Source organism: Pleurodeles waltl, chromosome 5 (genome assembly GCF_031143425.1).
Source record: "Pleurodeles waltl isolate 20211129_DDA chromosome 5, aPleWal1.hap1.20221129, whole genome shotgun sequence".
Lineage (NCBI taxonomy): Eukaryota > Metazoa > Chordata > Amphibia > Caudata > Salamandridae > Pleurodeles > Pleurodeles waltl.
This window is the reverse complement of record NC_090444.1, coordinates 590,656,637-590,680,780: the sequence shown is the minus strand read 5'-3', so window position 1 is coordinate 590,680,780 and position 24,144 is coordinate 590,656,637. Positions and strand designations below refer to the sequence as shown.

The 24,144-nt window shown below is 45.0% G+C and overlaps 1 protein-coding gene across 8 annotated transcripts in view; it reads right to left on the bottom strand.

The window, feature by feature from the left end:
- CHRM3 (cholinergic receptor muscarinic 3) overlaps positions 1-24,144 on the bottom strand; it is a 3,010,830-nt gene that overhangs the window by 953,935 nt on the left and 2,032,751 nt on the right. The gene's annotated exons all lie outside the window — the stretch shown is intronic.

Below are 24,144 nucleotides of genomic sequence, written 5' to 3'. Positions count from 1 at the left end.
AGGCCTGCATTTAAAAGGACAGAAAGCACACAGCAGTGCACACACGCAAGTGCAGAAATTCTGCTGGGCATCTAATCTCCATGCCCTATTACGTACTAGGGACTTATAGGCAGATTGTATCCCCTTGCCCTATTATAAACTAGGAACCAACAGGGTCTGTCAGGCCAGTTGGAAGGGTACCCTAATACCTAGTGAACTCTACTACATGTGAGTTAACATAGCACTGGCCTGTGTCTGGCTGACAGAGCCCAGGGCACAGTCTGATATGCCCATGTGATAAAATGTATGTGGGCAGCACAATACATGTGACAAAAAAGAGGATACTGGACCATAGTGAACACTGTCAACAGTAGCCTATTGAGGTATTTCTTTATAGACCAGGTGCCCATTGAGGAGCAAGGGGGAGACAGGGAGAAAAAACTGAGATGACTAGAAACTCAATACATAATTGAGCTGCAGACAAAGGTCCATAGAGGCTTTAATAGTGCTGAAGAATTATGGACACACATTGGGTGACCAGGAAATCAGTGGAATTACGCCTTCAGAGAAAGGAGGCAGCTGGGAGTTGGTGAAAAAATATATTGCTGCTTTCTACCCATTCTGGGCTGTATTATAGGAGGATATCTTATACATTCTCCCCACAGGAGTAAATACTGGATACCCGTATAATGAAGGGATGTTTAGGATGTATATGTAACTGTTGTCAGCACCTCATGAGACTGCAACTAATAACACATACATTATGATGATTTTGATAGCACAAAAAGTTGGGTGGTCAAGTTTATGGGGCGCACTGGCATTTGACTAATGAATATGTTTGATTTGTTTTCTCATAAGCTTTACTGACTTCTTTCTATGCTTACAGTGCTGCAGATGCCCTCAGCCTAAAGAGATTCAATGCATAGACATAAATTAAGTGGTTTTAGTTACGTGATGTAATCAGGTAATGATACTTTAAGAGCATTAATTTAATTTTGTATTTATATAGGTTCAAAAATGGCCACTGCTTAGTGATGGAAATCAGTGTGGAAAGAGTTAAAGGATGACAATTTATGTCCACTATCTTGACATTGAGGAAGGCACATAGCTGAGGTGCATTTGTCAAGTTTTTTGCTGTAGTTGGGTGTGAATAAATTCAAGTTAAGGACAATAGCCTGCATGAGTGTGAATTTATGGAGTGAAGTTATAGTTTAACGTGGGTCCGTCCCCATGTAATGCTCCCCACTGGAAAGAGTAGTGGCAGCTTGAAGGAGTGAGTTTAAGATATATATATATATCCACACTTTCCTCCAATAATATTAAGAAGAAGCAGGACTCCAGAGCGTGTATTCACAAATTTAATATATGATCCCAACAGGAACACCTTTCGGCACAACTGCCTTCACTGGCCTGTTGGCCGCCATTTTGACTTTCTATTTATACTCGTTAGATCGTCTTTCTTCGATAAGCATCGGCGTCATGATCAAATCCTAAAAATGCTTAAATTATAACTATTAAATTCATCATTCAAACTATATGTAACAGTGCATTATTAAACAAACAGAGATACAATAAAATAACCATATCACTATACTGCCATAAATCCACCCAAAACAATCGCCACAACAATGACGATAGTTCTACAATTTTCTAATTAGTGTTTCGGACATTATTGTGTTACCGATCATACTTTTATAATCACTTAAATAGTGTACAGTACTTAATACTATGCAACATAAAGCGTTAAATGCACTTACAGTATCAGTTATCCCTCGCAATCTAGTAAATAATAAAAACGGGACGCTCACCACTAATGCAAATTTGGTACAATTAAACCGTCACAAAACATTTTACAGAATGTACACATTATAAGGGCTTATGTATGGATAATATAAATATCTATAATGTAACACATGTTCCACCGCACCATTAATTGATAATGACCATGACCCCACTAACCATCTTTCCACATTTTCCAAGAGAGCAAAAAAGGTTAAAATGTGATCTTACCACATTGTCAGTTACGCCATCATTGTTACACAATATATTCACCTTTTCCTCCCATTTCAATACAGTCTATACAAAAATATTATCATAAACTAGTAAAATCAACCTCAGAGACTCCAAAAACCATAACCATAACATTTTCAATTTTAGAAAAGCCATCGAAGTGGCCACCTATCTTTGCACATGTAGTGAGGTGGCACATGCAGGTGGCCATTCTGGACTAGCTGTTGTGATATAATTTTCAGAAAAAAAATCGAAAGAGAGGAAAAGAAAAATAGATTTAGCAGAAAGCACTGTGCTTTAGAGAAAGAGATCAGTCAGGGGGGCTCACTGTATTACAAACACCTGACACATCGCAGCAGAACCTAGTATCAATATTTTTCTATGCCAGCCCCACCCCTTGTTCTCGAAGACTTCGGGGATCTGTGATGTCACTTTCTGTGATATCATCTGGTCAAAGCGTGTGATGTCACTTTTACTATCCTTGGTTATTTGTTAGTGATCATGCTTTATGATCATATTCTGTGAAAACAATAAAGATATATCTAAAAGAAAATATCAAATAAGTGGAACATTGTTTCCAATGAACATCTGAATAGTTTATATTAAATTTATCTGATTACTATGACATTTACCAAAAACATGGAAAATATCTAAAATCTATGTTTAATTTTATGATGAATATTGATGAAAACAGTGAAAGATCATATATTTGAAATGCATGAATACATTTTTTTTTGTTTCACCATCAGTGGATGTTTGACTCTACATCTTTCATTCATTGTACTGGTGCAGCAGCAAATTGTTGATTTAGAAAAATTAAGACACTTTCAGTTTTTGGGTGCACGACTTTGTCAAGAGATTTTGAACTAATCCTTGCCTAAGCTCATCAGCTCATCTGTTCATTGCCTATTTGAGAAGGTTAGAAGGGATTCAAACATAGACATCACGAAGTAAAGAAATGAAATAGTAGAGAATCTTTGGTTTGTTTAAACTAATATAGTCTTAATGAGGGAACTGTAGATTATTGTAGTTTTTCAGCATTTTCTGAAAGTGGTTACTTTAGTTTATCTTTGACAGTCGTGGTGTGAGTCACTTGAAGTCCAAACAGTTCAAACCTGATGTCTATTTGAATGACTCTCATCATCATTTGTGCCTCAAACTATTTTGGTGTTCATGCCATTCACAGTGTTTGCATTAATGATGTCATTTCATACATTGCAGAGAAGTTATGACTGATGTTATAGAACATGTGATGTAATTTGTGAGGTCCTAAGCAGTGCATGGCAAGGGAGCAAGTTATAGTTACTTTAGTTCACTGTAACTGGTGAATGTCAGTGTTTTTTTAGTTTGAAGTGTTATGTTTTAACTAACATCTCCATCTAACTAAATTGTTTCTTTAACCCTTGTTTTTTTCAGTGAATTTCTAGAATATTTTTAATGTGAAGTAAGATTTAATTAGCCAACCAATTGCCGCACACAGCTGTTCACTTACCTCCCACGGGTATCAAATCCTGTGTTATGGGGATGAGCATAGGGCCAGGACTTGCATCCTACATCCCATGTGCATCTAACAGTGTGCTGTGCTCAGAGTGAGGTTACAGCAGGCCCCACAACCACCTCCTCACAGAGCTCAGAGGCTCATCCAACCTATTACGGGCAGCCAACACCCTGTTTTGGAGAGGGTCAGTATATCAATAAATAAAAGCAAGCCTTTTAGCTTTGTCAAGGGGTGATTTAATCAATAGAAAAGACAGGCCTATTTGCTTTGACATGGTGTAACCACATCAACATTTAAAGGCAGGCTTTTGGATATTGGGCTACTGGCTGAGGGGGGGGGGTGAATTCCTATTTTAGCAGCAACAACAAACTCTGTCAGGGTTAAACACAAGTAAACTGCAAATCAATCTGTGCTTAACCCTTTGGTAGCTTGGCATGTAGTAGTAAGGCTTAACTTAGAGGAAATGTGTAAATAATTTATGCAGCAAACAGTAATAAAGTGAAAACATAACACAAGAAAAAATCCCACACCAATTTATAAAAATAGAGTAAAATTTTATAAATTATTTGAGACCAAGAAGACAAAAAGGAGAACTGATAATTTTGTCGAAATTCCAATCAGTACCACTGAAGACATGCATTTTAAAGATTCAAGTGAAAATGGCACCTAAAAGCACTAAGCACCAACTGTGGTTATCCGGTAATGTCGGACCATGACTGTGAGAGGAGGCCTCTTTTTGCAGGGTTAGCCCCCACGTTTTGCCTGATGTTGATGTGTTCTAGAAGTTGGTAGTGCCCAGGTTCCCTGCTAACCAGGTTCCTTGGCCCAGAGCTCATTCCATAAATCTGTTGTGATGCTTGGCACAATTGGATACACTCTTAAATACACCTATAAGTCCCTAGTAAATGGGTACCCCAGTACCCAGGGCAAGAGATATTAAGAGTAGACCCCCGGGGGCAGCAGCACTGATTGTGCCACCCCCAGGGCCCTGCACCCAGATACACCCAGCACTGCCATTGCAGGCTGAGTGTACTGGGGAAAACCTAAAAAGACAAACTTGACATGGCACACTCTGTGTGCCCTGTCCACCCTGCACTGCATATATTATGCGTAAGTCACCCCTCTGGCAGGTCTTACCGCCCTAAGGCAGGGTGCTCATATTATGTGTGAGGGCATAGCTGCGTGAGCAATCTGCCTCCACTGTGTCCTTGACAAACAAATGAAATAGTGAGTGAATAGAGCAGCCATTTTAAATACATGTACTGGACACTGATCAAACATGAGTTTCCCAGCTACATGATGGCTACTCTGCACCCTGGGTTGTTTGGTATCAAACAACGGGGGATAATTAAACCATAATGGTACCAGTGTTGGAATTAACCCTAAATGTACCCAGGTGCCACCTTGGAGGTGCACCCTGCAAAAGCTAACCCTAACTGGCATAGTTGCTGACTGGTTCCATCCAGCCTGCCACTCCAGACATCTGCATCTGTTGTCCTCCATGTGTCCCGTCTCATAAGGGGGGTGGGGGGTTGGTGTTTAGAACGTTTCGTTAAATGTGATAAGAAAGTTTAGCTTAGGTTAGTTAGGGACAGTTGTGGGTAATGAGTAGTTAGAGTAGATTAGGGTAGGTAAGGTTTCTCCCCGAGTTTTCACTTCTGTTTTTACTGTTTAATAAATATGTAGTAAACCCTTTACAGTTTGAGTGACATGCTTGTATACAAACCTGAGGGAGAGCCATGGCTATCTGGTTTGTAAGACTATGCCCTTCCTGGGTGGAGGAGATGACTCCCCCTCCCACAGAAATGTGCAACACCCTGGTGGTGAGCTTCAAAGGGCTACAGCCCCTGAAACTCGAGCTCCCAGGCCTTCTTCTAGCAGCAGAGGGCTTCCCCCTTTGCAAGCCCCCACTTTGAGTGGGAGCAAAGGCAGGAAACCAGACAAAGGCTAGGAGGAGTGGCCTCACTGAGCATGCACCACCTCCAAGGGCTTGCATGTGAAGTGGACCTTCTATCTCATTTTTCTCCATCTTGAAGTGGTCGCTGAAGTGGGTGTAGCCACCCAACGGTAAGTTGGGCACTACCAGGTTGGACACTACCAGGTTCTCCCTAAAACGCTCACTAAATTAAGTATTTAGTGGGCTCCCCTAGACCAGGAAGTTAGACTGAAGAGAAGGAAAGAAGACTGCACCAAAGATCCCACCAGGACGAGAATCAAGGACCTGCTGCACCAGAAGAGGCTCCAAGACCCCTGCTTGCTGCACCAGAGCCCAACAATCGCCACTGCGGAGGAGCTGACAACTGAACCAACCTCAAAAGCCCCAGAGGACCTCCAGGCTTCGCAAATAGCCTAAATCACCCTCCTGAGGGGAGGCACCGCTCAAGAAAATCAAGAAACCTGCAGAGGACCAACAAACCAGGGAGGGTCACTTCACTAAATTTCCGATATCTCTGTGACCGGAAGTCACAGCTAGACCCAACAACACACCGACAACCACCCAGATGGGACTCACATCTGTGCACGTTTAGTGGCACTGCGCCCTCTAGTGGCCGAGTTACAGCAATACCCTGGGTACTAGTCAGCTGACATTGGACAAGCAGAAAACCAGTTCCCCCAAAGCTGAAAAAGAATAATGAGGAACCCCTAGTCAAGGGACTTCAGGAACACCCTGGACCTCCGACCAGAGTACCCCTGTTGTCCTGTGAGCTTCCTTCAACAAGACTCGCCTCCAGCTCCAGTGGACTCTGTTGCGCAGAGCATCCAAGACCTCAAAAATGCCCTGCACCTGGTCGCCTTGGGCCTCGCATCGCAGGATCTGCTGTGTGCCCCGGGTCCCCAACCTCTTGCGACCTCAACAGCCGAAGGGGAACCCCAGGAACCAACTGTAAATCTGCAAACCAGCTCCTTTTCCAAGTGGCCCATCCAGGTGGCCCTGTGCCAAGAGACTTTTCAACGCTGCTCCAACCGGAACCGGGAGCTGCCCGAGGCTCTCCAGCTGGCACGAGGTGCCCCCGACTACTGCAACCATCCTGCAAAAGAAGAGACTGGAAACTCACCTGTGCAATATTTAATGCATTTTTAAAAGTGACTGCCTATTGATTACAATGGTGCGTAATTACGCACGGAAAGACTAACTTTATTAAAACTTCAAAAAGTCATAACTTGAAAAGTACTTACTGTATTCTAAAGATCTTGGTCTTAAAACGTATATATAAGTCTGAAGTATTTTTATAAATTCTGGTCTTGAGTTATTCATTGACTGTGTGTGGTGCATGATTGGATTTGTGAGTACAGCAAATACTTAGCACATCTGCTGGATTAGCCTAACTGCTCGGCCAGCTACCTTAAAAACTGGAGCATTAGGTGGTCTGATTTTTACCTCTGGAAAACAATGTGTGGTTGCCTGAACCCTCTGCATAGTGTACTCGATTTTGTACACTGCATAAAGGGCCAGCCTCCAACAATGACAAAGTCACAAGTTCAGGCCGATGGAGTGCGGGCTAGATACAGGGACCAGGTTAAGTCCGCTCCAGGTTGCTGAGAGTTGCGAGATCCCCCAACGAGCATGTGCCGCGCAGCAGCAGTCTTCACGAGCTGTGAGGCCATAATGTGAGGTCCTGCATCATCATTGAGGTTGCCAACAATTGGGGACCCGGATGCAAAGTTGTGCATTGAAGATGCATCCTGCCCTGGCGGTACAGAGAAAACTGTGGGGCTATGATGCAGAGTCCTACATGATCGTCAATGATGACGTCAAGCGAGGGCTTGCGAGGCAAAGGCCTGTATCAAGGTTGCGTCATGCAGAAACCTGCTACGGGGATGCTTCGCACACCAGGGCTTCCAAAGCGGAGCTGCTAGGAGATACATTACACTGCATCGGTTCGGTCTACATGACCACAGGTGAGTTGGCTGAGCACTTTCAGGCCGACTTCCAAGAGTCCACACGGGTGGCACCACTTGGGGGGGGGGTTGGACTCATAGCAGACTTAGGGCCTGATTTAGATATTGGCGGACAAATTACTCTGTCACAATGGTGACGCAAATCCCGTCTGCCGAATTTTAAATCCCATTATATCCCATGGGATTTAGATTTCAGCGGACAGGATATATCTCACCGCTGTCATGTAGTAACTAGTCTGGCAATTTCTAAAATAGGCCCATAGCCCACCTGTTGGGTTCAAGGTGATTGGAGCCTTTTCTGTCCTGTGGCTCTGATCAGGAGGCCAGCCAACTAGCCCATAGAGGCTCTTTGGTAGTCCCGGGTTCAAGATGAAGGTCCGGTTCTTTATTCAGGCAGCAGGGCAACAGAGTAGCAGTTCTTCTTGCAGAGCAGCATAGCAGTCCTTCTGAGACTTCCACAGTCTCAATACTGAATAGTTGGGTTCGAGGGTCCAGTATTTATACCTGGTGCCCAATTTGAAGAAGGAGAAGGTTCTGGAGGTTCCACCTCCAGATGTGCTTGGCATTGCCTGCCTTCCTGCCCTGCCCTCGGTGTGTCTAGTGTGAGAATAGACTAATGCCAATCCTTTGTCAGTGTGCCCAGGCAGAGACTTTGCTATGTGCAAGTGTGGTAGGTGAATGATCCTACCCACACATCAAGTCATAGATGGCCCATCTTGCCAATACCTAAGCACCTTTGTCTCACCTTGTGGAAGAAATATATAAAATCAAGCTGCCAGCTGCACCTAGTCATGTGACTCAGGAAACAGGCTGCAGTCACAAAATGGTTACGACAAGACAATGTCAAATTTCTATTAATGGTATTTTCAAAATTGTGACTTTAACTCTGACTTTACCATTAAAGAGGGCTTCAAATTACATTTTTGAAGACACCAAACTTTACATTCCGACCTGTTCCCAAATATAAGTTATCACTATTAAATGTAATAAGCTAACCAAATGTTATCCGATTGGTGTGGTAGGCCTTGCAGTAGTAAAAAATGAATTTAAAAGTGTTTCACTACCAGAACATGAAAAAGTTTAAAGTACCTTCCCAGACTTGAGGCATGATTAAAGGGCTACTTAAGTGGATGGCACAATAAGTGCAGCAGGACAAGTAGCCTTTAATTTATAGGCCCTGGGTGCATGTAGTATCACTTTACTAGGGACTTCCAAGAAAATTAAATATGTCAATGTTACGATGTTGAATGGACAGAGCACAATCACTTTAGCACTGGTTAGTAGTGGTGCAGTGCACAGAGTACTAATTCCTCCAAAAATGAGATCTGTAAAAACAGGAGGCTGGAAGTCAAAACATTGAGGGAAAAGTATACCAAGGATGTCAGGTCCAATATGTGTCCTCGCCAGCTGAATCCAGAGACAACTACCCACCATTATGAGAGTTTTCATCGCTAAGTTGGAAGAGCCTGGAGAGACCATCTGCAGTGGTGCGGTCAGTTCCAGGGTGATGTTCCACAGTAAGGTCCATTTTCTGTAAGGCAATGGACCACCTCAACTGTTTGGGATTCTCACCTCTCATCTGCATTGGCCATCCAAGGGGAGTGTGGTCTGTCTGAACCCAGAAGTGGGCCCCATACATGTATGATCTAAATTTCTTCAGTGTCAAGACTGCAAATACTTCCCTTTTTATTGTCCTCCACCTCTGTTCCCTGAGAAGCAACCTTCTGCTAATGAAGGCTACTGGTTGATCTATATTCTCTTTGTTTAGCTGTTAGAGCGCCGCCCTTATGCCATGCTCGGAGGCAATCTCTCAACAATCAACTCCGAGGTAAAATGGGGGGGGTTAATCACTGGTGCATGCACATGACCTTCCTCAGGTTATGTGAAAGGAAGTCTGGCATGCCTCCACCCAGATCACCAATATGGGCCACTTCTTACAAGTCAGCTCAGTTAAGGGAGGCACAATAGTGCCATACCACTTGACAAATCTCCTAGTATCAATTGAGGCCTAGAAAGGCCCTCACTTCTGTCTAGGTCTTGGGTGGTTTCCAAGCCAGAATGGTTTAAATTTGGCCTAGAGAGGATGTTCCTTGCCTCTTCCTATTTAGTGACCCACGTAGACAACTAAACCCTGCCCTATTTGGCACTTACTGCCCTTGATAGTCAAGTCTGCTCTCTGCTAGGCCTGGGCGGAGTTTGCGGTGTTTTGCTACACGGAACTCTGTGAAGTGCAGAAACAACTCTGCAGTGCTAAGCAGAGTTCTGCGAGCGGTGGAGTGCAGTAAGTCACTCTGCTCACGTTGTTTTTTTAATGCTGGGAGTTAGTCCTGTGTTGTGAAATCAGCATGAGCAGTACAATGTGCAGTGCAAGAGGGTGCTGCTTCTTTTTGCCACTCGAGTAGATGTTCTACTCGAATGGCAACTTCCCCAGTATGAGCATCAGGTGTCTCAACACGTATGGTAGTGACCTGCCATGACCACTCACGTTGAGAAATCGCTCCGCAGGTGGTCTATTATTTGTTTTTTCTCTCTCGCCTTTGCCAAATTGCAGTTGGTGAGCGAGAGGAAAAACTCTGCTCCGCTCCAGTCTGCTGAGTTTTTGGGAACTATGCACTCCGTGCAGAGTGGGCAGAACTCTGCAAACTCCACCGGTAGAGCAGAATTCATCGCCCACCTCTATTCTCTGAAGCACTTCTCTGAGTTGGCATTAGTGGTCCTCCCAGCAGAAACTGAAGACGGCAATGTTGTCTAAATAGGCAGCACTGACGTTCTCCAACTCAGCCAGGACATGATTGATCAACCTCTGGAAGGTTACCTGGGTGTTCTTCAACCTTATGGGCATCACTCAGAACTGGAAGAGGTCTTCAGGCTCAGAGAATGCAAACCTCTATTTGGAACCCTCAGTTAAGGCACGCTACCAGTGCCCAGATGTCAGATCAAACTTGCTGAGCATCTTAGCAGCCCCTAACTGATCAACAAGCTTGTTGGCTCTGTGGATGTGGTGTGCATCAGCCTTAGTGACTGTATTGAGACCACTGTTATCCATGCAGAAAATAAGTTCAGGGGTGGTACCTGGAGGGGCAGCCTTGGGGACCAGCACCACAGAGCTGGGCAAAGGACTGCTTGAGGGCTCAGTTACTCCTAACCAAAGCATTTTGAGACTTCCTTCTTTGTGATGGCTCTCACCTTGACTGTAGATCTTATTATTCACAGGCATACTGTCCCCAGTATCAGTGTCGTGGGTACACCATGTAGTGAGCACTGGTGTTAGTAAAAAAAGAGAGAGGCAAACTGTTCCAGCTCTTGGCGACAGTCCCTCTATTGTTCTAAGGTTAGAGTAGAGGAGAGGTTAACACCCTCCACTGACCCATTCTACTTGTTGTAAGAAATAAAATCCAGAAATGGTTCACTCTCTTTTCCCACTCCATCATCTGTGACCAGGAGCATTGTGACATCAGACCTCTCCAAGTGTGGTTTGAGGAGATGGACAAGTAGGACCCGTAAATAGTTCTTGGGGGTCTTGAGGTCCACCAAATAGGTGGCATCCCTCTTATGCTCTTTCACCTCATAGGGACCAGACCATGCAGGGGAAGCTCTTCCATTAAGGCAGAGTAGCGTCGACCCCTGCCAGCAGAGGCAATACTTGAAAAATAAAATGATAATAAACTAGGTTTATTATCATTTTATTTTTTTGGCACTGGACAAGTTTTGGTGGTGGGTTTCTCATTGTGATGACAGCCATGGAGGGAGAGTGGTGGGCACTACCCTCAGTGCACAAGTGGGTTTAGCCTGCCTTCTCAGGACGGCCAAACTGACATGCACATTGAGCTTTCTCCAACTAGTGCTGTGTTGCCGGGTTGGAGACAGCAGGCACACGCTCCCCTTTTGCCTGGAAGCACAAATCGAGGGCACTGAGGCCAAACCTGATGATGCAGTAGTATTGGCCACAGGGCAGGATGGGAGCCTGTGCCTGGAGTGGAGCCAGAGGACTAGAAGAGTGGTGATCCCTCATGAGGCAGGTAGTTATTTTGCTAAAAATATTTTGTTATTTTTGCCCCCGACCCCAGAACCTCCCCTCTATCACCCCACCCCCTGCACAATCACCATTCCCTGACATTGGCCGCTGCTGCAGACCATTGGACTTATAGGGCCCTTGGCTCCACAGGCTCCATCACCCACACTTTTTGGCCAGGCTGAAATGCGACCAGAGTGGTTTTCTGGTCATACCACTGTCTCGTAACCTCCTGGCTGGCTTCCAGATTCTCTTTTGCCTTCTTCTAGATTTCCTTCATTTGGGTGTGGCAGGCTAGCATGTACCTGACCACATCCTGAGGGGCTTTCTTGGGAGCAAACAGAAGTTCAAAGCATCAGAATGCAATCCCCTTCTGTGGTAGCTCCTTGTAGGCAAATAACAGACATGGTAATAGGCTGTCCCACTTCTGCCTCCAGGGTTCTGACAAGCCCATGACCATGCTTCTAAGAGATTTGTTGAATCTATCAACTAGTCTTTTTGTTTGGGGATGATAGGATGTGGGGAACTTGAGGGTTACCTCTTAGATCTGGCATCCTTGGCGTGGTTTCCCCTGACTTTTTTGCCTTCTGACCTTCTATTTGCTGACTTCGCTTTTTCTGGCTTCATGACTCTAAGCACTTTACCACTGTTGACCAGTGTTAAAGTGCAGGTGCTCTTTCCCTACAAGTTACCAATGGCTTATCTGCAATTAGCATATTTAATTTACTTGTAAGCCCCTAGGAAAGTGTACTACATGTGCCTAGGGCCTGTAAATTAAATGTGGGCCTGCAGCACTGATTTTTTACCACCCGCTTATGTCGCCCTTTAAACATGACTTAAGCCTGCCATTGCAGAGCCCCTGTGTGCCGTTTTGACCCTCTTGCCAGGACTAAACCTTACTTTTTAGGGTCGAGCGTGCAAAGCGCTCTGTCCCTGGAGTAATCGCTCTATGGGTTTTTAACCACTCCCATGTCATGCCCATCAGTTTGGTTGGTTCGTGGGCTTGCCTTTTAAAATTTGCTTGATTTCATTAGTGAAAGGCATGCACACATCATGCCTTTTCCGGTGTTTAGCCCTCCTCGAGCGCACCGGCCAACTACTGAAAACATACAGTTTCAGGACTACTTTTTCTTTTTATTTCGTAGGCAGCGCAATCTTGCTGGGCAGTAATTGAGCACTTTGCATGACCCTGTTACATGTATAATTGCACTTTTGCTGGTTACGTGGATAATTGCACTTTTGCCGTTTACATTGATATTTGCACTTTTGCTGATATGTTTCACTGCCAGCAAACTTCAGTTTCCTTTTGTGTGTCTGCTTCGTGCTCATGGCGGACGTTGGCTTGCTTATGTGAAACTGCTTTACTTTTCAGTTTATGTGGCAAGAAGAGTCCGGTTAGGAGTTTAAAACGCTAATAGCTCTAACTCGAGCAAACACAAGACCCATTGCATTGCCAATGCTTTTTAATACATGTAATACATATAAGTCACCCTAAGGTAGGCCCTGGAAAGCCCCAAGGGCAAGGATTAGTGTATTTAAAAAGTTGGACATGTACTTTTAAGTTTTACATGTCCAGGTACTGAAAAACTCTTAAATTTGTTTTTTCACTACAACAAGGCCTAGTTCTCCCTATTTGTGAACACTGGGGTTGCCTTATTACTTTTTTAAAGTGTAATATCCAATTGGGAAGAGATTGGACCCTTATGTTTGGTGTCTCTGGAATCACAAGTTAAAATGATAACTTATGGTGAAGTTGGATTTTAAATTGTAATTACACAAATGACACTTTTAGAAAGTTTCCATTTTCTTACTTAAAATCATCTAATACCTTCTGCCTCTCTCTAAATACACATCTAGGTGGGTGACAGCTGGGCTCTTATGCATTCTCTCCAGACAGCCACACACAAAGGGAGCATAGGTGTGACTTAGTGGCCATCTGCATGTTGATGGCCCATCCTGGGCAGGATGAGAGGGAGGAGCTTACACACTTGAATGGGTTGGGTCCGTGGCCCTCACAAAGGGATGCATAACCCTTGTAGTGTGTCTGGAGCCAGGGCAGGAAAGGCAGGGAATTTTGCACTTCATAGGCCTCTCTTTGAAGCCCCCCGAAGTCAAATGCACCACTGGACCTATGACCCTAACAAGTCAGTAGACTTCTGGACCTGAATACGTTCTCCCAGTCAGAAGGACTCCTGTGCTACTGAAGGGACTGTCACTCTTCTGGAACTCTGCTGAACTTTGCTGAAATCCTGCTTTGCTGTGCCTGCTGTTTTGTCTGCTGCTTACATCCCCAGAACCAAAGGGACTCCAAGGGATTTCTGGCTTGCCTCCTTTTTTAAAGCCTCTAGGATATCAAAGACCTCACTCTACTCTGCTACAGTGTCTAAACTCTGCAAACTAGGAGTCATACCCTGCCAAGATGTGCCAATCTTGTCCTGGGCCTTTGGAAGTGGGTTCTGTAGCTGTTTACTACAGAAATCCACTCCTTGCTGTCACTGTGCTGATTGGAACCACCACATATCTCCTTGATGCAATTGCATCGCCGCTGCTGCTGAGAACAAGATATCACAGCACCAGTGCATGGCTCGGAAGCGATGCATAGTCCTCAAGCCAGACGTATCGCCTTCGCATCACTGGTTGCTTGGCTCGACGAAAACGCATTATCTTCATTGCAAAGGGTTCTACACCATACCGCTTCTCAAGGACATTTCATTGATCACTGTGCAGCTCGTTGACAAAGCACCCCTGAATACGCAAATAGGAAACAATGCATCGTCTTCCCTCATCCATTCTTCTCCTCGCGTCGGATCGTTGAAGTTGACTCAACCCTCCATACAAGCTACTTATCCAGCGGACAAGTTTACTGTCTGTAGCTGGCCTGCGCTCCATCGTGGTCGACCTGATCTTTTGGATTTACCCCAGTCTAGCATGACCAGATAGCCCCGGTTGGAGCTTTAAGCTTCTAAGCACTGTAATTGCTGAGATTCTTTGAAAATTCATATCTCAACTACCAACTTAAAATTGTGTTGTTTTGGTCTTGCTTTACTCATAAAAATATAAACCATTTATTTATTTAGTGGTGTTCTCAATGTGTTACAGTTTCAAGTTTTGTTCAAATACTTTACACATTGTCTCCTAAGTTAAATGTGTGTACCAGAGGGTGAACACAGATTCATTTATGGTGTGTAGCTGACTTACCATGACTAGGATTGTGGTCCCTACTTGGAAAGGGTGCATACCCCTCACAACCAGTGACTTAGGGCCTAATTCACGGAAAGTGGTGCTACACCCAGTGCAGCGCCACTTTCCTTGAGCCTCTTAGCTTCCCTCCCCAATGCCACCATGTGTACGCTGTATCTAAGATACCATGCACCATGGTGGTAGTGAGGGAACTAGCATCAACATTTTTGTCGCTAGTTCATACCTTTGCAGGATTAACATCAAAACTTTGATGCTAATCCTGCAAAGCACCTAGAGGCCTATTGTAAACAATGGGATCCTCCTTTTAATGCCTGCTCTAAGCAGGCATTAAAAGTGCCAAAAACAATGACATAAAGAAATATCTTAGATTTCTTTGCAAAAAAAAATTTCGCCCCTCCCTCCCCCCAATGGGGGAACACCCCATTTGCATACATAATGCCTGCAGCAGGCATTATGTAGCGCAAAGGGTTACAGAGTGGAGCAAATAATGCATTACGCCATTTTGTAAATTTGACGCATAGATTGTTGGGCCACATTAGCAACAAAAAAATGACCCTTAGTTTCTAACAATACCCACACTTGCCCCACATGGACTTCATGTATGCTGACATGAAGTTGATACCACGGTCAGGTACAACCTCCCAGGGGAACCCCACAACAGGGAAATATCCCCATCATTGACCTGGCCACTGGGGACACAGTCAGTTTTCCCAGAGGTCTATCCTCCTGGTACTGGGTAGCATGGTCCACCAAGTCCATGATGAACCTCTTGTTAAGGGCTGCCTTGGGGTCCAGAGGCCCAACATTACTGATACCCACCCTTTAAAAGGGGGTGCCAACGACTGGTAGGTGAGCCAAGGGAGCCTTGTGCTTCCCTCCTGACTTTCCACTGGCCTGGCAGGACATGAACTGCAGAAAGCATCTGAGGTCATCTTCATCTGGTATGAATAAAAGTGGGTCAGAAGCCTGCAGAAGGTCTTGTCCTGCCCCATATGACCTGCCAGGAGAACATCATTAGCTAGGTGTAGTAGGAAGGTTCTGTAGCACTAGGTGACCGCCAACACATGGGCTGCACCATGCTCAGGAATTTATGCTGGGTGTACAGGAAACCATTCGACCAGTAAGTTAGTAACTCAGGTAATCACCAGGCGTGTTTACCGCCCAAGGTCCTCCACAATTGGTCACTCCTTTTTTTTGCTCTGTAGAACTTCTCCCTGGTGGGACTTCCTTCCATTCGCCAATTGGTCAGTTCAGGTAGGTTTCCTAGGTGGCATTGTCCTCCGGTGTCGGTTCTGGAGTTTCACTCTCAGGCTCTGCCTCCTTCTAGACCTTGAGAGTTTCAGGAGTGGGTTTCCTGCTCCCCTTGCTGTTTTTCTTCTTGGCACATATCTGGGCCATTCTTCCAGGCCATCCTGACTACCCTCCAGACTGCCAGGGATCATGCGGTCAGGCACACCCACTAAGGCAGCACCGACATCTCACAGTTGGACGGAGTATCACCTCTTTCCAGGTGGTGTGCTCCAGGTCATTACTGAACAGACAATCCACAGGCAAGGATGGACTCACAGCTATCTTGAAGTAACCTGAGACCCCTCCACCATAAAAATGGAAAAAGAGCCATTGGATACTGACTCTCATGGTTGTCAGATACTACAACTTGATGGACTGGTAGCAGTAATTACTTTATTTTGGTAAAATCCATAAAAGCATACATAGATATATAAAATATACATTAGTAGAAAAGCCTATATAAAGTGCATGCATAATTATAATAATTAGGGTAAAAAGAAAAATATATAATTTGAAGCAGCTTAGAATAAAATCTTTAAAATACATATACAAACAAATATGACAAATACACATTTAAAAGCAGTAGTATTCAAGTAAATCATCAGCTGCCCAGAACAAAATCATTGAACCCGTGATGATTGCCTAAGAGTGTGCAATGATAATTTCTTCAATTATTTCACAATGGAAAGCCCAAAAGGCTTCCCAAATGTATGTAGCAGATGGGGGCAGTCCAAGGTATAAGGATCAGTATTTGCCATAAAAGTAACATACCTACATCTAAATACTGGAACCACTGCCCATGTCTCCCCACACTGGGTTTGCTAGCTTAGCTCGCAGACCTGCCACGTTCCAAGATAGTACTGTTATTGGATCTTTGCCAGAAGACCCACTCACAGTCGTCGTCCCACCCACTGGTAAGAATATGGGCTTCCAGAGTGGGGTTCACCTCTGCATTTAAAGTTATATCCCTTCCCTTATCTCTCTTGGCACCTATCGCTGGGTCCTCTAACATCCTGACCCCACTAGTAAGACCCTTGTCTTCCGGAGTAGAGTTCACCTCTACATGTAAAGCTGTATCCCTTACCTTATCTCTCTTGGCACCTATTGCTGAGTCCTGTGACAACAGTGCTCTAGCGAGCCCATCCAAGTCGCCATGAGAAGGTTGATTACGGATAGCACAAGACCCCTGCATTTCCCTGCTGTCAATTAACCTTGGCTAGATTGGAACACTTATCCATATAGGCAGGGTGGTATAGAGGAGCTAAGAGATTGAGAGATTGAGAGCTGCTGCATTCGGGTCATCCCTTGCTCAGATACGGGCAGTACGTCTTAGTCTTATATTTGAGCTTGAATTGGGCCTAAATCTTAACTTCATAGCTATCAACTCATCCACCATTTTATGACCCCTCAGTTTTAGCTCTATATAATCAGTTTGAAATCCTGTTATGCTACAGCGAGTAGCATACAGGATGTCATCCCTAATTAGCAATGTACATCCTCTGGTGTGGCAAAGCCAATGGACTGCTTTGTTCACACAAGAATCTTGTGATTCTCTACCTCCAAGCAGAAGTCTAGGGACATCTATCAGGTCGATGTCACTCGAGTTATGCGTGGGCTCCATATTACTGCTTGCACAGTGATACCCATAGGGGTTCTGGCCTCTCTGGCTGATGGTTGTCTGAATGGGTTGTGTTCTGTGACTACTATTATACTTAAAAGTGTATCTTCCCTCAACAAGCTCGCTTCTATTCAAAGCTGGAGGGTATTGTAGATACTTTGCCAGGAAAACCTTCCTTTCTCAGGACTAACGCTGGAGCCCTTTCACAGTGTAAACTTGAGGGCAAGATTTTCCTACTAAGCTGGGTCACAACTTTGTCAACACCTACTTTGGTACATATGTTCTCCACCAGTGATGAAAGTTTGGCCACCTTCATGTCTAAATCGCTAACCAACCTGCATATGCACTCGCAAAAATCTCTTCCCTTAGTAGATGGAACTGTGCAAGGGATTCCTCCAGCTTAGGCTGGCTAGTATCACTAAAATCTACAGGCTTAGGTGTGTCAGAAGAATCCTGCTTCTCTGATAGAACCTCTGCTTCAGTGACTAAAGGAGCAAAGTGGATGGAGCAATCAATATTCATTACAGATGTACTTTCTAACTGAGATTGCCCTAAATGTTGGGCTTTGTTAGCCACTGTCACGCATTCTGCTGAAGAATATTCGCAAGGGGCGGAGCTGGCTTCCTCCCTTAAACCAGCCAAATTACCTTGACTGAAGGGAGTTTTATTAAAATATGAGTGAATGCCCATTGGTTTAGAGCTCTAGTCCTCTTATGCTGGGAGAAATCCCAATAACTGGATGCCAACATGCCCTCCACCTCCACTATTAGGTCATCTATTTAATTGAAAGTACAGTTTTCAGCAGAGTGCCTAGACATCTTGCTTATGCCTGCTACCCTTGAGGGTTTTCAGTAGCTTTAAGTTTGCCCATATTTGAAAGGGCACAGATCACAATGAATACGCTAGACACTGGCTTGTTTAAACAAATCAAACAAGTCTGCACCCGGTACGTTCCAGTTGCATCCAACCTCTGGCGTTTAGATGAATAGTACCAGCTTAACATATTTCACCCACACAGTGCTGGCCTTCATTTATAAGGGTACCTGGTCATTCAACAGTTTACTGGTCTTTGGGACCAAAATGTTAAACATGGTTCCTCGTTACAAATCAGTTTCACAGTTAGCAAACCTCATTGGCAGCCCAAGTGCGCCTATACAGATCCTTGATTCACTCAGCACTTACCCCTTACGGGGATATGAATGGGAAAGACCAAGGGGGGTGGCCTTGCCCTGCCACTTCCTGTCAATGACGGGCAAAGCATGGGCCTGCCCTTGTCCCAGGCGTGGTCCTCACCATGGGAGAAAGAAAGCGCTTTAGTAGCGCAAAGTCTGGATAGGTGTGCTGGTGGCAAAGGACTGGCTCCTGGTGCCCGATACCTGCTGGGTCTTGAAGTCACCCCAGTGAGTGCTGGCTAGTGTGTCCCAGACTGCAGGAGAATGGAAACACTTAGTAGCGCAAAATCAGGGCATGTGTGCTGGTGGCAAAGGACCGCCTCCTGGGGCCTCATTCCTGCTGGATCTTGAAGTCACCCTCATTAAGTGCTGGCTAGTGCATCCTGCGCCACCGGAGAAAGGAAGCAATTCACTAGCGCAAAGTTGGCAGGTGTGCTGGTGGCAAAGGACCGACTCCTGGGGCCCGATGCCTGCTGGATCTTGAAGTCACCCCCAGTAAGTGCTGGCTAGTGCATCCCACGCTACAGGAGAAAGGAAGCTCTTTAATAGCACAATGTCAGGGCAGGTGTGCTGGTGGAAAAGGACCGCCTCCTTGGGCCCAATGCCTGCTGGACCTTGAAGTCACCCTCAGTAAGTGCTGGCTAGTGCGACCCGTGCCGCAGTAGAAAGGAAGAGCTTTATTAGCACAAAGTCAGGGCAGGTATGCTGGTGGCAAATGACTGCCTCCTGGAGCCCAATGCCTGCTGGATCTTGAAATCAATCTCAGTAAGTGCTGGCTAGCGTGTCCCGTGCCGAGGGAGAAAGAAAGGGCTTTAGTAGCACAAAGTCAGGGCAGGTGTGCTGGTGGCTAAGGACCGCCTCCAGGGGCTCGATGCCTGCTGGATCTTGAAGTCACCCCAGTAAGTGTTGGCTAGCACATTGATGGGCTACATTAAGGACCACCTGCTCTGAGGACACCAGCCAACGGCTGATAGTTGTTAGGCTGGCTTCTGTGTCTCTTAGAGCTCCACCTTCTGCCCATTGATGGTGACCCATTGCCTGTATTTTTAGTATTGATTGGCATATGGGTTCTTGACATCATCTCTCCGACACCAAGTGACAATTGGGTAACCTCTGCACTACCCAACATACTAACTGGGGCAATCTGCTCCCCAAGTGTTACACTAGCCAGCTCCTTTGTCGGCCCACCAGGGGGGGGCTGTGTCCACTTGGGTCTCCTAGCATCAACCTTGAAGTGTCCACCTGTTGCCACTCATTGCACCTAAGGTTAAACTTCCCTGTGGACTTATGGCCAGGGAACCTACTCTTCTGAGGGTATTGGGATTCCTGCTATGTGTAACTATCTTGCGGGCCTTTAGAGAACTCACTGTTTTCATTTTTATCTCCCCATCCTTCTTCTGGTGGGGTTCTTGTCCACCATTGTGATGATCCCCCCTAAATATCTTCTTGTGGATTCTGGTTAAGTGAACTTGCTATCAATCAGGTGCTGGAGCTGGTGCTGGAGAAGCTATGTCTCTTCACACCAAATTGAACAGCCCTTGGTAATCTTTTATCTGACTGCCTTTCACCCACCACCCAATGACTTTCAAACACACAATTCAACATGGACCGATCAGACAGCTTCTGTCTGCCCTCAAACATCTGCATTTCTGGGGTGAGGCCCTATTTCCTAACAAAGGTGTTCTTCATGGGGGGAATAGGATACCTCATCCTGTTCATCTTCTCTAGGACCAGTAGGGTGTCCTTGCCTTCCCATGGCATGTGCCTCTGGAGATTGCCTCCTAATCCTCTTCAGGGACCCTATTCATCTCCAGAGCAACCTCATAGGCTTCAAACCACTTGTCGATTTAATCTCCCATAGCAAAGTTAGGCACAGGATCCTGTGGGATGTGGACTGTCTTGTCTCCAAAGGGCATTGCAGGTATGCTGCCATTAATATTGCTGGACTCCACTTGCTTAGATCTTAAGTCCTGCTCTTTATTCTTGCCATTTTTCTCTCTGCCTCCATAGCCAGTTGTTTTCCCTCCTTCTTGAGCATGGGCATTTTCAGCCTGAACTTCCTCTCAGCATTCCTGTCCACAAGCTTCTCTGGGAACAGGTCTTGTGAAGGTACACTGCCCTCTGCTCTGGGAGGGAGTCCCAATTCAGGAGACAAGTCATCCCCTTTTCTTTGAAAGCTGCATCTAAGGACTGGTACCCTTGTTCTGCTCCTCCACCTTATCCTCCCCATCCGAGTCATCTGTTGCTGTCAGACACTGGTGAGCTTCTGCCCAGGCCCTCAGAGCTTTCTGAAGTTCCAATGCTTTTATGCCTTTCTGGTTTGGAAGCCCCCTTCACCTACAGAACTGTTTAAGCCCAACCACAGTGTAGCTCTCTAGGATGGTGATCTCAAATTCTATAAGTGCAGGTGTAGCCAAACAGTCAGGTGGAATGAGAGTAAATTTTGAAGAAGCTACATAATCAATCAAGGATTATTTCAAATAGCTGAAATTGGTACCAAATTATTTAACCTGGATTTTAGTGTTACACAAAATCACTGTTGAGAGGGGGGTGTTAAACTCTTCTCGGGTAGCAGCCTCAATCTCTGTCAGGGTTTACTATAGGTTTATTTAGGGTTTGCTTGTCTTCCAACTTGACAGTGTGCTTTCTGCTTATGTAGGCTTTTACTTCCCTCAGCCAATAACCCAATTTCCAACATTGGTGCTCAGCATGACATTAGGACTTGTGTTTGTGCCTTGTAGTGACAAAAAATCCAAGAATAATAATTTGGTGCCCTTGAAGTGCACAACCTGATAGCACTCATAGCACCTAAGGTTGAACTTCCCTGAGGAGTAATGGCTAGGGAAGTTACTCTTCTTCTGTTCAGGTAGGGGTTGGGAATCACACCCTGTGTAACTACCTTGGGGGGTCTTAAGAGAACTCCCAGTTTTTACTTTCATCTCCCCCTCCTTCTTCTGGTGGGGACCCTGTCCACCACTGTTGTGAACCTCCCCTTCCAGATATCTTCTTGTGGCCGCTGGTACTGAACCAGTGGTCCGCTTCCTTGGTAATCTCGCTGGGGTCAGTGAACTTGCTGCCAATCAGGTGCTGGTGCAGCTATGCATAACAAAGACTGAACATCTGCTGTCTTCCCATTCATTTTAGCAGCTTCATACTGCATTGTTTTTTTCTTTCTTGGGATGGCCGGGTCCCACCACCAGCTTGTTTTTTTGTTGGGGGCATGGGAGTCCCAAGACCCTTAAGGCCCTGCAGGCTCCCCAAACATAGCCCTTGACATCTGGGGAAGCACGAGATTGAGCATCATGTTTCTACTCCTACCAGGAGGGAGGCACTTATTTCTTTTAGCTTGTGCTGGTAGCAGCAAAGCACTATTCCCCTGCCTGCCATTCCCGTGTTGAGGTTGGGCAGGAGGTTGTGTGACCAGGTCACCCACAACTACCACAGACAAGGGTGCAGGAGCATCCAGTGCACAGGCTCATTACTATTTTTGTGTATCAGGGTCCCCATCCAAGTATGCAATCGGCCCCAGGGGCTAGGATCCTCATGGTCACATCTTGGCACCGGGAGAGGGGTGAACCATCAGCAGAGCGCTGGCCTACTTTAGGGGTATTTAAATAAAATAGAAATTACTGCTGTTTTTTATTTTACTGCAAGTTTGCAGGCACAAAAAGAGGATCACAGTAACAAAAATAATCATAATGTTTTAGCCTATTGGGAGTTCAAAATAAAATTTAAATGTGTCACGGTCTTTTTTCCACACAACTCAGGCCCTATTATGCAGCCATAAGACCAACCACAAGAAGTCCCTGCATACCGAGGTAGGAGAAAAATCTGGCACTCCCCACAGGGGATAGGAGGCAGGGTATCCCTTATTTGCCCTCTTATATCCCTTTTGTAACTTTTTCAGGATGGGTGACCAAGTCACCAAGTCCTGTAATGGTCGCTGCAACATTCCTATTAATGTTGCAGCCATTCAATCAGAGCTCTCACTCTGAAAATGTGCCCTCAGCCAATCAGACAACTTACTTTTTTGCATTTCAACCAAACAATTTGTATATACATATATTTTTTACCTTAATTTCTCAAAAACTACTGAATACATTTACACCAAATCACATAAAGCACACTTTTTAGGCAAAGACCTAGCTTTCTGCTAGTCAAATCTGGTGCAATTCTGTTCAGCTGTTTTTGCTGTAGCAGCGTCTAAAATTCCCAATGAAAATTGATTGGGAAATAGCATTTTGAGTCCCCCCTTTTTTCTCAGGACCCACCTGATGGACCACCCCAAAACCTCTCATGGAGGAGCTGAGGTGGATGAACTTTTTAAAAAAATGTTTGTGAAATGTTGTTATACAGCACTTAAGATAGGAGCAAACCAAAAAAACAAATTCCTATAGGAATATGGTAATTAAGTCCAAACTACAACTACACAGTGGTATCTACAACCAAACAGACCCATAGTATCTTCTATTAAAAGTTTAGTGGAAAATACACCAAAACTACATAGTTTATTTTCTATGATTCTGTTACAGCTCTGCCTTTTATGTTGCAGGTAGTAAAGACTTCCTTAAATTAACTGAAGATCTACATTGGGAACCCGATTATTTGTTAATGGCCCTTGATGTAGCAGGTTTGCATAGGACATGAAGCAGGAGTTAACGCATGCAGACACTTTCTGAGGGCAAGGCCCATCTCTTTCCTCTTACAGGCAGAAATGATGTTGCACATGATCACTTACTGTTTTAAACACGTTTTTCAAGTTTGATGTGCATCTGTTCAAGCACATCAAGGCACAGAGATAAGGACCTGCTTCAACCCGAGCTATGACAACTTGTTAATGAGCTGGTGGGGAAGCAGGTCACCAGAATCCCTGTAGGGCATGAGAAGCACGTTGTGCCTTGGATCAAGTACATTGATGATATATTCATCATATGGAAAGGCAGAGACAAAGGAGCCATGAAATTTGTCAGAAAACCGAATGAGAGTCACATTTCTGGTGCTGGCTCAAACACTGTGCAGAACTCACTGTGAATTTTCTGCCTACCAACACACTTATCATTGTAAAACACTTGATCATTAGAAACTGCATATCATGCAGCACTAATGCCACTACTTCCTTAGCCATGAAGGATTTCGATGGGAAGCATACTTTGACATGGTCAGATGAATGCTGTATATGAATTATTTTCCATATACATATGATACGTATAAGGTACAAGCAGTTTGCACAACAAGGGTTAGACAATCCGTCTGTTAAGAGTATAGTGGTTGGAGAACATTTGCCATAGTGTCTTGAGCTTCTAACCTTGGACACTGAGTAAATCTGCTATGAGAGGCTATTTATGGAGTCTTGTATAGTGTTTAGGGCCTTCTCTTCTGGGCATCTGCCTTAGACACTGCTGAAGCCTCTCTTCACAAGAGACTGATCATGATGCCCTCCTTTATTGTCTAGCACTTCACACAT